The sequence below is a fragment of the Glycine max genome, chromosome 4 (genome assembly GCF_000004515.6).
Source record: "Glycine max cultivar Williams 82 chromosome 4, Glycine_max_v4.0, whole genome shotgun sequence".
Classification (NCBI taxonomy): Eukaryota; Viridiplantae; Streptophyta; class Magnoliopsida; order Fabales; family Fabaceae; genus Glycine; species Glycine max.
Window position 1 is genome coordinate 5,032,116 of NC_016091.4, and position 15,976 is coordinate 5,048,091.

At 28.3% G+C, this 15,976-nt stretch overlaps 1 long non-coding RNA gene and 1 other non-coding gene across 2 annotated transcripts; both read right to left on the reverse strand.

Annotated features, from left to right (window-relative positions):
• Positions 1 to 1,020: 1,020 nt before the first annotated feature.
• Positions 1,021 to 6,860, reverse strand: LOC106798376 (uncharacterized). Its single transcript, XR_001387799.3, has 3 exons — positions 2,144 to 6,860; positions 1,556 to 1,705; positions 1,021 to 1,437 (listed from the first exon to the last, which is right to left on the reverse strand). It is a non-coding gene; the product is annotated as an uncharacterized lncRNA (long non-coding RNA).
• On the reverse strand, positions 5,911 to 6,000 carry MIR156H (microRNA MIR156h). The gene has a single exon (NR_048766.1). It is a non-coding gene; the product is annotated as a microRNA MIR156h (primary transcript).
• Positions 6,861 to 15,976: the final 9,116 nt, after the last annotated feature.

The window sequence follows — 15,976 nt, forward strand, 5'->3', positions numbered from 1 at the left end:
AATTAAGAAGTTATTATAGATACTTTCCTAAAAATAGTGTGATAGACAATTTAGATATAATTTTACAAAAATTATCACAGTAAGCTCAAAAAAGTGTTTTAAAAGTTTATTTACTATATCGACCTTTTTTTTTGGCTGTAAATTTTGTCATGATTTTTCCCCTTTCTATGAATCAAAGTGCAATGTATAATAGTAAAAGTAAACTTTTTGTTGCGTACACGAACAGTACCCGAGGGGGTGACAGTTGGAGCAGCCTTGACAAGAAAAAATATATAAAAATGATTCAGATTCTCAGTAGCATTCCTAAATTTATAAAAATTGCATATAATCACGAGAACCAGAATAATGCAATTGTCAATATAAAGAACGAAAGTTTTGATATATAAGTTGAAATAAGTGATTTGGTACTTGATGCTCTTAACAAAGTCCAAGGTTTAATCTTTTACTTGGAATGGAGTTGTGATTAAAGATATTATTTTATCGCAAGAGAAAAAAATAATGAGTGTCAAATAAAAGTTTCAAATAAATATCGTCTGGTTACACAAACCAAATGATCATCATGCCTTGATTGAAAGCTGGATGAAACGCATACAATAATTTATATAAAATTATGTTTTGTCTATTTCTTTCTATCATCTTATCATTTACAAGATTTTAAATTCAATTTTTTCTTCTTCATTAATTTCTTCCCCTACTATCTTTTGGTTACACACTGATTTTATTTTATAAGTATCATTTATCTTATTGAAATCATTCTTAAAATATATCACCACATTATATGTTGTTTCCTAAACAAGGATCAGAACTCAAAAGGGAAATTTTATGGATAAATGGTGCATAAAATATTAAAGCCAATTTTAGCTAACGCATAGATTAACCAATGGAAACTGTTTTAGTTTAATTAGAAATCTTATGTTCTGCATTAAAAATTTGTATAAAAGGTTTCGTCGTCTAAACTAGTTACCAATCGAATGTTGACAGTGTCTGAACTTTGAATACCAATAATCTTACACATCAAAAAGAAAAACAAGGAAATTTTACTTTCAGAATCTGACTACAAAATTCCAATAGTAAAGCATATTTCTTCGTTCCAACTGGTAAGTTTGCACCTCGTGCCAAAAACTAGGCTAACATTTACAGACTGAATAGTTTAAAATTGATGATAAATTCAAACCAGTTCCAAAAACATCCTCTAATGATGACATGGATACCACATTCCCTCAACTTGCAAGTTGCAACGACCGGGCACAGTTACTGATATTTGAAGGGAGCAGCATTTACAACCACACGTTTACACAATTCTCATATCATAAATCATACTTTAGATATGCTTCCGAAGTGAGAGGTTTAACACACAATTCTCTTGTAATCAACTCATTGTTGTCTTCAGCATCTGTATAGTACTTCATTCTAAGCCGAAAACATAGGACTGAAATACTTCAAAAACAAAAACAAAGAAAGAAATCTTTTCAAATTATTTCCAAACACATCACCTATCACAAGGCAAATAAATAAGGCAAAATGTACTCTGTAAGGGTGAAATGTTTCCACAAACCTAAAGTAAGGTCAGCACAAGTACTTCGTTTCCCTCTGACTTTTATTCGTTTGGCATTTTCAAATTCCAATGATCCCAATATTTTGTCAGCTACCCCAGTACTTCAATCCAAGGGTGAATTTTGCTTTCTCTTCGGGAACTAACTCATCACTAGTGACACAGGCATGAACAAAAACAATTCACCACAAATACTAAATGATCCTTTCAATTAAATGTCAGCCCTAATAAAAAAAAATCAATGGAAGTTCAAAACAAAATTATTAAAATTAAAGTTCAAGTTTTCAAGGAATCATAGTTGATGATTTGGGCAAGAAAAAATATATACTAGAAGCACCCAAACGAGATAAGTTACAACTTAACAGACTATAATTAACTCCTAATAATACATGAATCAATATTAATAATAATTGGTAAGTTCAATGCAAATACCTACTGAGGACAACAAAGAAGATGATGAGAGCAAACAAGAAATTAAAGAATAAAAATTGTGCTTGTAAGTGTTGATGGAAGTGATTGTCAATTCTGAAACGATAATACTTGACTTTTGAGGGGGGAAAAGTATCAATTAGATAACACATTCATAATTACCGGTTTTGCTGAAACCTTTGACCACATGCACTTTGTTAGATTTTGTTATGTCACCATGAATTAAGCTATTGTCCCCAGCTTCCGTTTGATGCTTAATTACTGAGCTCCAAAATGTCACTTGAAAATGGTTAATCACCACAAATACAAATACATCCTAAATTGTAATGTTTCCTAAAAAAAACTTGAATTAGTTTGATAAGTTTCACTGTAAAGTTAAGTAACTTTTGTGCACTAGAAATTTCTTTAGCAGACAAAAGTTAAGATGCTAAATCATTTGCCTAAAAATTTGTAGACAGAACAATTGGACAATCAAATTTAAAAATATAGCCATATCAATCATTATTTGAATGTCTTATCAAAAGAAGTGGTTCACAATGATGAAATATTCAATATGACCTGCTAAGATTAGATAAGATTTAGCATATATAGAGAAAGCAGGTACATAGTCTCCAATTATGATAAAGTACAAAAGAAAACATATATAACTGGACACATAATTAAAATAATCATTTTGAACTATAAGCCATGACAGGGATTGAAAAGAAAAAATAACACAATTTCAAGTGAAACTCTTTGAAAAATCAAAACACAATACAAAGTTATAACTTAACTCGATTTGAAATGAAAATGAACCCAATTAACTAAAATGTAGGTTTGTAATTAAAAGTGTAAACAGAAAATGTTTTCACAAATCAAATAGCCTCTTAATTCTTTGTTGAATTTACACACTTCCATATATGTGCAATCTTAAATTCTACAGTATAAATTTTCAGCTTTTTTTTATACAAAATGCAAGCCATGGAATCAAACCGTTTAAATCAATTTTCACTAGGGACAGAAGTCATAGAATCTAAAGGAAAAATACTTAGCATTTGCTCACTTTGTCTTCCATCTCATTTCCACCTTATTTTTCTTCCTATCTCTCTTTTCCTAATTCACATATATTATTTTCCTTTTCTCTTCTTTCCATTCATACACCCAAAAAATGGGGTGTACACTTATCATTAATCGAATCTAATTAAAAGGATGCTATGAGTCTGCTAGGGTGGCAGTAAAACTTTGATTTTCTGACCTAGGTAGGGAACAATTACAGTGTGTACAGTAATACCAAAACAAAAATCATTAGATGCTGAGTAGCAACCTGTAACCCACAATAACAATAGAATCTTCTATATATGAATGAAATGTTTTTCAATTAATGAATCATGGGGGAAATATGTAGCAAACTACTATAAATCAATAATCCATACGGCATATGATTATGGTTCTGATTATTGCATAATAACAAATACTTACAATAACCCATCACCATATATTCATTATTTCTTTTTCCACAAAAAGCTTTACTTTTTTATTTTCAGAATCACAAACCAAATTGAAAGACAAAAAATAAGAGTGTCAAAGGAAATCCATTGACCACACATTTATAAACAAGTACAGTGGATACCAGACTTGAAAATATTGTGAAGTAGATGCATTTTAAAGACCTGGACTTGTAAATATCTCAGATTCAATTTGACAACCAAAAATCGTTTTCAAATTAATATAACCGAAAAGTAAATCTTATTCATATTTATACATGTGAAAACCATATCAGCTAATTACACACACACACAAAGAAAACTATATTTTATTGTTGATGGTTCAGTGGGCTTAAACTGTTAGCCACATGAAACTTCTGACTAATACAGAAATTCAAAGGTAACATTAAAATTTTGTCCTCATTTTAGTCATATATAGAAAATTATGGAACATATTCTTCAGATCATAGAATATAAATACAATTGAAGCTAAAGAATTCTAGGGAAAAAATAATAAAATTGCAAGCATATCCGCCACGTACTCCTAATACATCCACCAATTCTAAGTTGTCTTTTCGCCAATGGGGGTGCATATATTGTCTCCATCAAAAGAAAGCCAAAAATAAATGTGAAAAAGGATAGGTGGTACAAATTTTACAGATAAAACTCCAGAAAAATAAATTATAAAGCTAATAAATAAACATATAGAAATTAGAAAATTCGAATCCCTATTTGAAACTAAAAACTACAAAATCTTTGTGGCATTATAAAGATGACGGCTTCTGACAATTATAATAATTACAAAAGTGCATACAAACCAACATATAATGCCACAAAAATATAGAACAAAGATATTTTTTTAAAATAAATTGCATTAAAATTTTGTTTTGAAAACCTTAACAACACTAATTGAGGAAATAAATGGGCTCCCTGGCTTATTAATCTCCACTATCCAATAAAACTCGATTGAAAAAGGAAAATAATAGAATTGTTAACCTTCACAACTGTAGGAAGGACCATTGCCATAAGAAGCCACCGTTGAGGTTGATTAACATCGTTTGATTTTATGTAGTAGTATAACAGGAGTATGAGAAGTGAATTTCCATTAATTAGGCACTGCATGAATACGGTGTTGATTTGTTTTAAGTGGCAACAAAGCCTATGTTTGCCAAAAAAGAGATAGGCAAATACTATGTTTGATTGGTAATTAACTTTTTCAATAACAAATTGATGTTGCCTACAAGAATCACAATATCAAGCATGTTAGTCCCCATCCAATATATGACATCAATAGCAGCTAGAAACAGCTATTTCTAATAGAAAGGGAGAGGAAGCAATCACAAAAAAAAAAGAGTAGAAACAGTAACCAACATAATGGTGTTTCTTTTCCAACATCTACATACTCATGATTCAGGAAAGCAGCTAGTTATCCACAAAGAAGTAATTAAGAACGGTCAAAGCCTAAGCTTATAACTGTATTCAACTTAAGGAAAAATTATGCTGCAGCGTCAGCAGAATATTCTCAACCAAAAATCTTTTTTTCCATATTAAAATGCACCACGTAATTCAAAAGAAAAAAATTAACAAGAATCTCCGAAATAATGAAGATTTATCTAGGAGAATCAAAATCTTAGGATGTGAAGGAATCAAAATTATGCTATGCTATCCTCAAACTCTCAAACAATTTTGTAATAGCTCAGACAAACAACGTGCAGTACAGTTTAAGTTGATAGGGTTTATCAGATAAACCAACCAAAACCGGTTAACACACATACCCATCCAAAATTCCAGATATCCAAAAAACAAAGAATCTAGCTTAACCTGAGGTGGGCACAAACACTAGTCAACACTCAACAGGAAACAGTACCTCTTACTATGTAAATAAACCTCGTTCGCATGTGCAAAATTTATAAAATATAGGGAATGATGAACATGAAATCAGGAAGATAATGTTAGACAGAGAGAGCAAAAGAACGTTTGAGAGAAGAAAAATTGATGAGGACCATACTATATGACGTGAATGGTCCCATGCTATGCTATAGTATTGTACACATATTTTAAAAAAATGCCCCTAAATTAATCTGCACTAATAATGAGGGGGTTCGTTCTGCCACACGCTATAGAAAGTCACGTTTTTCCGTTTAATTATAGATAATATTAAATTACATAAAGACAAGTAAAACACTGCTATAATATAATATAATATAATATAATAAAAATCAATAAGATAATAGATCATCAAACTGAAACATAAAAATGAAAAATAAAATAGGAAAAGGAAAACATAGGAACGGCAAAACGACACTGCTTTTTACTGTTTGATATAATTAACCTGTTGAAGTAGCAATTGATGTTCTTCAGTTCCATCAGAGTGTGGAGAAAGATCGAGAGTGTGGGTGGGGTTGGGGTTTGGAATTTGGAACAAAGCAGAGCCAGAATTGAAAGGAATTTTCCAGCACTGGAAGTTGACAGAAAGAGAAGTGAGCACGCAAAAGCAACAGTATATAACTATACCAAGTGCTTCTGTGTGCTCACTCTCTTCTGTCAATTTCTAAGTTCCAAAGAAAGAAAAACTGAGTGGAGGGGTAAATACAAATACTTGCCCAAATTTGGAAAGCTTCACATAAAGAAAAGTGGATTTGGAAAAATCAAAAGGGGGGAAAATTCGGAATTGAATCAGATCTGGAAGAATAGAGAGATACCCATTAAAGGAAAAACGATGGACTTATTGATCCACATCCACCCACCATCTTATTCATCAACAATTTTATATAATTACTAGAAGAAAAAAATTTAGGGTTTGACACCAAACAAGAACATAATCTCAAAAGAAAAGGAAAAATAACAAGGATCTTAACGTATCAATTTTGTAATAATTAATTAAAAACTTGGGGGAAAAATAGATATCAACACAGTCATACCAAATTTAAGCATATTTTTCAATAATAATAAAAATATTCGTAATTCTTTTAACTAATATAAAATACTTGTTAAAAAAAGTAATATGAAATCAAGAAATAAGAGAAAAAAGAAAAGAAGAAAGATGAACTTGGTTTTGGTATTATATCTCTATCTATCTGAGTTGAGTGATGAGAAAGGCAAAGCCCTTACTCATGCAACATGTAGGATTGACACGTATGAGATCCCAACCTCCACCCACAAACGCACATACACACACCTCAGACTGAAGGTTGCAATGGTTGCACTTGCACCCTTTGAGAAATGGAGATGATGGAGAGCAGCTTTTCTCCTCAGAACACAGACCCTTAAATAGTTAAATGTCACAAGTGACACACTCTTGAAAACGCTTTTTTACCTTTGGGGTTGTGTGGTTTTGCCTACTAAATCTATCTATCTTATGACCATGAAGCAAAGCAAAGCAAAATTATTTATTTATGATGAGTTAACATTTACTACTCTGAAGGGGTGAATGTGAATGTGACGTTTAAGGAGAAGACAAATAGAACATGAACGACATGATAAAAAAGAGAGAGTGTGTGTGCAGTGGTGTGGGCGGAGTGTACAAAGAGAAAGAGAATATGATGGAATAATGAGCGTCGGATTAAGAAAGGGGAGTTCCCTGCCGTTTGATCAGTGAGGGTACCAAAATGTTGGTTACGGTAATGATGGTATCGGAAATTGGGCTGATTGGACTATGGGCCTGCGACATTTGAGGGAGACAAATAACGATTAGGATTCACTGCGACCACACGTACTGTAACGTTTCCCAAACATCACCTCACCCTGTTCTTCTTCTGAATCCTTTACCCCCTTTACTCATTTCATCTCATCTTTCTTGTACTCCCATTGCTTTTGCAGTTTCACTTTACCAACAAATCTTATCTTTTTACCAACAAATCTAACCCCTGCTCTTTATTAGGGCCAAATTTCTCATCTGTCCCTATGTTATAAATTTGAGTCTTCATCTTAATACAAAGATTATTCTTAAGCGATGATGTTTTTTAAATGTTTTTTCACTGAAATAAAAGTTAGGTAAGCTGAATATATCTTGAAAATTCGTTGGTTTTAACACTCATTGAATGTTATTTATAAATTATTCATTAATAAAATTCTGATATCAATGATAAAATTCAAACTCATATCATTATAAGATGTAAGTATAGCCTCAAGACTCACTTAGTATTTATAAATATATTACAAATTATTCATCCATATTGATTCTTATCCTTATCAAATGTATTGATCTTTGTTGGTTTTAAAAGTTTTTTTATGACTTGTTCTAATCTTATAATAATATGTTAATCATTTATTTATTTTAATCAATCATTTTCATCTTTTATTTTTAAACTAAATTAATATTTTTTACAAATATTAAGAGTTAAAAATAATTTTATATAACAATATAAATTGTTTATCCAAAATTTAAAATATAATTTATATATTTAAAAATATTTATTAATTATTTATCATTCATTAATTAGTCTGATATTATTAATTGTTTTAAATATTTGAGAATTTAAAAATATAATTTACAGACAAAAATTATATATGATTGTCATGTTACCCAATGATTAATGTAACAGGTTAATTGACTATCAACATAGTTGTTATATCATCAATTAATACTTTTGACAATAAAAATTAAAATTAATATATTTTTTTAAGGAACTAAAAAGTTTCTTATTATTTTATAAGAATGAAAAGATTATTTAAGTCATATTTTATATGTCTTGTTCTAATCCTATATGTTAATCATTTATTTCTTTTAATCTATCATCTTTCTTTTTATTTTTAAATCAAATTTTAATTATTTTTTTAAAGAAATATTAGTAGTTGAAAATAATTTTATATCATAATAAAAAGTGTTTATCTTTTTTTGTTTTTCATAAGTTTTTTTAAAAAATAATTTTGTTTAAGATATGATCGAATATTAAGGAAGTATATTGGATTAGTGTTTTATGGAATTTTAAAAGACCATTTTCAATAAAAAAAAATTCATATGGTATTTACTCAAGACTTTTAAATGATATAAATAAGTCTTGCGATATTTAATTAGGATTATCATAAAAAAAAACTCAGAAGGATGACAAAATAGGTAGATGTTCAATTAGGATTTTTTTTATAACCTATAAAAAGTTTTCTAGTATTAAAAAATATATTGATTGTGATGAACTGTTTTTTATGATGAATTTCATGTAACATTTTAATATAAAATATAAATATCACACAATTTTACCCAAACTCTTAAAGACTTTGTTTTCTACCCATTGTCAAACTTTTCTTTCTCTAATCACATATGATTCCTTATCACTTAGTTGAAGGTAGTATATACCTTTGCAATTGTCAACTTGTGCATTACACATAAAAAAATGTTTATTTTATGTAATTTACTTCCTTCATCTCTAATTATAAGATCTTTTTTTAAAATTTGTTTGTCCTTTTTTATAAAATTATTTACTAATTTTTATATGCATTAATTTTTTCTCTACTTAGCCTTGCTTAATTATTTTCTCTTTAAGCATTTATGAGAAACAATTAAGTGGATAAAGAAATAAGAAAAGGATAATTTTGATGTGATAGTATAAATAATTGACAAATTTGATGTGATTAAATAAAATGATTATTTTTCTTAAGGAATGTGAATTAATTTAAATGATCTTATAATTACTAATTAGGGAATGATGGAGTATAATTCATAATTTTTTAACAAAAAAAATATTTTAAGTTTATGATGAAAAAAGTTTATGTTGTGATATATTGTTATTTTTAATTATTGATGATCTAAAAAAATATTTGTATTAAAGTTAGAATTAAAAGATGTTGAAAATGATATATTAAAAGAGATAAAAAAAAATTAAGCTAAACCATTCAGTTAATATTAAAATCATAAGATAAGATGATATATCATATGTATTTTAGAAACGTATTTAAATTTTTAAGATAAATATATATTAAAATTGATTTTTGATATTGTTACATGTCATTAAATCATTCAATTAACTAATCAATTAACTAATAATAAAATTTAAAAGCACGATATACAATATGAATGCTAGGATTCTAGGAGAGCGAATGTGAGGGGAAAAAAAAGTGAAGACATTAGAAAGCAGATAATATTTATATATAGGAGGATATTGTTTGAGGAGGATGTCAAAGTTTCTTGTTACAATATTTTTCTACCTTTGTTGCCATTGTTTTTTCAATATGGTCACCACAAAAGAGGTGACATATATACATAATTTGAAACATAAATGGTTAAGACTTTAAAACTCAGAATTCCCAGAACTGTAGTTGTAAAGACCCTCTCAACCACTAATTTAAAATCAAGCTCAATTATGAAATTTTGAAGATTAAAGTCGGGAAAAGAGTCCAAACTTCTGCCTCTTGAGGTTTGGAACGCCATGATGCCATCATGTTATATAATAATCGACGAACTGACGATTTTTATATATTATAGACAACAAGCTGACGATTTTTAATTAAGTAAGCATGAGCTAATAAAACGATTTACGTGCGTATAGTAGATTCTGCAAATAAAAAAATTAAAGTACCGAATCTGAATATACAGTTTCTTAGGTTACGTAACTACCAAAGAAACAAGAAAATAAGATAAGGAATTCTCTTGTTGTTTTTTAGGATGAGACATATATTAAAAAAAATCACAATTATATTATTTAGTGTGTGAAGAATTATAAATTTTTTATTTTTATTTATTTTAAAGTTAATTTAATTTTTGTATCGAAGGGTGTTAGTAGATAGATTTTGATTCTACTACTCACATAAGCATATCTATACGATGTTACCTATGAAGTCATTTGTCAAGTAATAATAAAAGATTAATTTATTCATCTATGTGATATATGGGTGATGACATAAAGTTACAATTGAAGCTATAGGAATTGTTATATTGCATTAAAAGACTCAATTTCATTTACAATTTATTTCTAATTTGGACAAATTCAATTATTCTTATTTAATTAGAAATAATAAAGTTAGTCTCTCATGAGAAGCAATGTCTTATAGGATGCATGAAGGTAAGTTAGACTTAAAGATAATTAGTTACAATTTTTATTGTTGTTACAATCTTATTTTAAGATCATGTTTTAGACGTGCAAGACTCCTAGAGAAAATTGAGTTTGAAGGGGAAAGAAACATAAGAAGTATTGTCTTTAAAGAATAACTTGTTCTTGACAATAGATAAGTCTTTGTACTTACCATTGTTCAAGAGACGGATATGATAATTAAATAATGATGTTACTCTTAACATTATTAAAAGACAAGACAATACTGAGATTTCCTCTTAAGCACTACCTAAAATTCAAACTCAATATCCTTAAGAAGTGTCATTAAGAAGATCTTCTAGAGAAAAGAAAAAAATGTATTTTGAATGATTAGGTTATATTTCTTTAAGAACATGAATATGACATTAGAGTGAGAAGGCCTAATCGACTTTAATCAAGTCATATTGTGCTCTAACTCTCAAGTGGATTAATGTCATAAATGATTTAATAAAATCAATGGTTGAATATGACATTTGAGATATCGTCAAATTGTCTGAAAGTGTGAAACCCATAAGTTGTTGATAAATATCTATAGTCGAAACGGATTAAATGGGTAATTTTTGAGATATATAAAGATTGTCTTGTCGCCAAAAGTTTTACAAGGAAGACATTGATCACAAAGACACTTTCTTTTATATTTCTTAAAAAGACTCTCTTAGGACTATAATGACACTATAGATCATGTTGATGATTGTTTTGCATAAATGGATGTAAAAATTACATTTCTAAATGAAAATATTGATGAAACAATTTATACGGTGCAACCAGAAAAACTTTGTTTAAGATGATCTAAAGTTTATAGTATGCAAACTAAAGAAATTCATTCATGCTTTTAAACAAGTATCTCATCTATGGTATTACAAAATTCATCAAGATTATCTCTTATGATTTTTGAGGTAAATTTGGTAGATGATTGTGTATGCTATAAGTTCAGTAGGAGTAAATTTATTATTTTGGTATTATATGTTGATCACAACTATCATCACACGGTTTATTGTTGCAAAACAATTATATTACAATTTATCATGTATACTTAAGTTTATCTTTTTTATTGTCTTGAAATAATTTTTAGTGGAAGTCCTAAGGTGATATATGAGTAATCTTGGTATGCAACACTAGAAAGTAGTAAAGCGCATAATGTGCTAATTGATTGAAGAAAACAAGAAGTTACATGTTTTCATATCGAAAGTCTAGAAGTTTAAAGATCATTAGGTATTCTGATTTCAATTTTTATGGAATATCTTAATAGCAATCGATGCACATGAGGATCCACATTTAATCATATTGGTGGAGTTAATACTTTTTTTTTGCTACGAGACATCGTATTAGAATTTATGATTGCTAAATTATTATAACTAACTTGTTTGTTGTTGCCAACATTAAGAAGCTATCGAGTGTTTATTGGGACAATATCTTAACAGTATTATTAGGGAATCAACCAAGTAAAAATTTGTTGACATAAAGTATTTGGTTGTTAAATAAAGAATTTAGAAAATACAGATTTGTATAGAACATATACGGACTCATTTCATGCTAGCTGATCCACTTACTAAAGGTCTGACACTTAAAGTTTTTTCATGAGCACACTAGTCATATGAGTGTAATTCCTAATAATACCTTAGTTTAGTGGGAGTCTTGATTATGTTCTATATCTTATGGGTTACAAACATTTTGTTTGAATTCTTTGCATAAATAAAGTTGAAGTTTATCATTTCATTATTAGTTTATTTTTTTTGCAATATTTATGTTGTGTTTGAATAGATCTTTATAAAGAATAAAATTTAAACCAATTGAAAATAGACATAATTGAGATCACATTGCATGTAATTTCCATGTTGCTTATCCACATTGACCTATGTCATTAAGTATATTGATGTGGTGGCCATTGGGGTCTAGTTACATTTATTGTAGTGACGAAAGTGGCAATGATTTCATTATTGATACATGAGATGCACCAGGTTGTTAAGGTGAAAGTCTAAAGGTAAATAGCGTACAAATGCGCGCTTAAAGATTTTGATATAATCGTTACAATATGCAACCCAAGTGGGAGATTGTTGGAATTTTCTATTCCAATAATTAATATGGGCTAATATTATAAGATAATTAATTAGCTATTTATCATTAATGAGTTTTATTTTATGTTATCAAATTAAGTGAGTCCGTTAGATAACTAAATCAGGTGATATGGACTTAAATGAGCCGTCAGTGTTGACCCGTTAGAGGATAATGAAAACCTTATTAGGTTAATACGCTATAAGAAGGTTATGGTCCCCAATACAGTGAGTCGTCAAATATAATTTCTCTTCTCCCCATCTGAAGAGTTACAAAGGTCTTGTTGAATAACAAAGAGGTTTGGATTGAGAAAGAACTATGAAACCACTGGTACCTACAGATTCAGATTTCATTGTATTTGTTTGATTAATCATTGTGGATCTAGTTATTCTTAAAACTCTTTTTAATAATATAATAATGTGATGCGTTCATAGTGATTATTGGTATTTTATAAAGATCCCCTTAAAATTATAACATAAAATACATATATCTCCGATTAACATAAAATTTGTTACTCCAAATATTTAATATAATTATATATTTATGATTTAAACCTTAATTAAATTAAAATAACATCATGTGAATTGATTCTAATGTTTGATGATATTAGGTATTCTATTATGAGTATGCTATTTATATTTGTAATTTTTTTTTCAATTTTTTTCTTGTATCTAATCTTGTTTTGTGTTTTCCTCCTTTTTTATAATTATTCAAAAAACTAAGAAATGTTACAATAATTTGGTGTAAGTAAATAGTACTAGTATTTTTTTTATTGTTGACTTTTTTTAGTTATAAAAATAGAATTAATAACAAAAAAATGATGAATAAATATATGTTAAATGTTATCCTTCCTTATGGCACTAGTTAATAAAGTAAAAGAGAATTTTATTTTTTATTTTTTTACATATTTTTTCCTCTGAAGAAAATTTTATTCGAGACACGATCGGAATCAAACACTAAATGTGGACACTTATTCTAATGAAGATTCATTGACTCAAACTTTAATTTATCATGTTATGAAAGATTAACCTCGTTCAATCCAATCCCTTAGTTTAATTTTTAAATACATAAAATTGTGTTACTTTATATGTGCTTTCATATGAATTTATATGAAAAAAAATATTTTTAATTGTTTAGCCGATAGATAAAAGTATTCTACAGTTGGTCAGCAAGATCTAAAATAAATTTGGCGGTTGATTATTGAGAGTAACGTAAGGCATGAAGAGAAGAGGCGTATTAAAGTAAAGATATGAGGTTTTTGTGGTAATTTAGTCAGATATGTACGAGACAGAGGCATGAAACCCGTACGATGTGCACCCAAAAAGGAATGGTTGGCCTTTAGAGTAAAATTGAGGTGCCGTCCATTTATTATTATTAATTATTTTGTTAGCCGTAGACCGTAGCAGACACAGGCAGAGGCAGGGACCGTTCCTTCGTACTTTGTACCCTCGTTATCTTTATGTTTTTCGTCTTTTTATTTTAACCTAAACCCTATCAACCAACCTACCCCCAAAAAAATGAGAAGAATTTCAAGAATTATTTTTTTATTAAATCATCTGAACAAAAAGAGTCCCATCTAGACTAATTTTGGTGATTGTTTTGACGATTAAGTAAATTAAGGATAAAATGTTAATTTTCCCAAAAAAATAATATTCTTATCAGGAATAATTTTAACTTTACAGTTTAAATCAACATCACTTGTACTCAAGTGACATTAAGCTAGGGACACGTGTAATAGGGGATAATATTAACTTTAGAACTTAAGTCAATGTTACTTATATCCAAGAGACACTTACTTAGAGATAACTATTATGGGGGATAATATTAACTCTACAACTTAAGTGGGTATTACTTATACTCAAGTGCTACTAACTTAAGGACAATTATTATGGTGTAAGTGTTGGGCTGTGGGTCAATTTTTCACAGAAAAGACCCAAAAGAACAACTTCACAAATACTAAGACAAGGCCCGAAAGGTCAAAGCCAAGAACAAGGCCCAAGAAGCTCGATATAAGAGAGAGAAGATTATAAAAGGACCTCTATCCCATGAATGAAGAGGCATTTACTCTCACACACATAACAAAATAACAACACCATTCAAAGATGACTCTAGCTGAAAATCTACCATATCTACATCGTGCAATCGCCACAAGCACGTCACTGACGCATCGGAGCTTGGATTCCGATTACTCCTGAACTTACATCACATTAAGTACTACGATTAAAATGTTTAATTTTAGCTATAATAAAAAAATTGGGCAAGATTGTAAGAGATGATAATATTTAGAATTAAATAAGTTAATTAAGTGTATTGTAGTCAAAATTAACTAATTAAGGGTATAATCGTAACTTCACCCCAATTAAAATAATTTAATTTGAACATAAATAATTTATTATAGTAACATTGATTTGAAGAAATTACTAATTTTAAACTTAATTAAAAAAAGTATGAAGATTCATGTTAATTAAACTAAGCATAGTGACAAATGGTCTTTTTACACTTAGAGCTTAAATGTTTTTCCTAAGAAAACTACCTTTTGCCCACATGTTACTATAGGATGTCTGGATGTTTTGTTTGTAGGCATTTATTTATTTATTAGAATCCATCTTATATTCATTCACTTATTTTTTGACAGACAAAGTATTTATTCACTTATTATTATTGATATAATATGAGATGTTTGGAGTAAAAAAAATTACCGTTTTAGCATACTAATGTTTATAAGCTTATACAAAAACTTAAGTTAAATTGATTAAGAACTTATAAAAAAAAAATACCTTTTTAAAGTTAAATATTTTTATGCTTAAAGTTAAGTAAGTGATGTTGTACTTAAAGACGTCTTGAAATCTAAATTTTAATTCATTCTGAATTATTAATGAGATAATTGCATACTTCATTTGTTCTAAAATAATAGTCTTTTAAGGTTGTGATACACTAATTAAGAGAAATTAATTGATATTTACTCTGAACTCATATTTAATTTAAGCAAAAAATTATTTTGTATCTTAAACTTAAATATAAATAAATCTGATTAATTTCACCCCTATTTTACAACTCTATTTTCAAGAACTATATTTTTTTCATGATATCAAATTACAACTAATGACATTTTAGGAATACCCTTATATTTTATTTGAGATTATTAAAATTAAATGATTTCAACTTTCTTAAATAATATAAAAATATTTATTTTTATTTATCAGTCTAGAGGAAATACAAATTTAGACTAAAACATTCTAAAATTTTCATCATAAATCATCCCATTAAACCACCAATAACAATACATTCCACTATCCATTAAGTTATTCTTATGAAGAATGTCTCTTTTCAATGCAAGTATTAATTGGCATTCTTAATTATGTCTAGGGATATTATTGAAAAATAGTTTAAAAAATTAAAATCACTATCATTTTGGAAAAAAAAAAAAAGTTAAAAAGACCATTATCTTGGAATGAAGG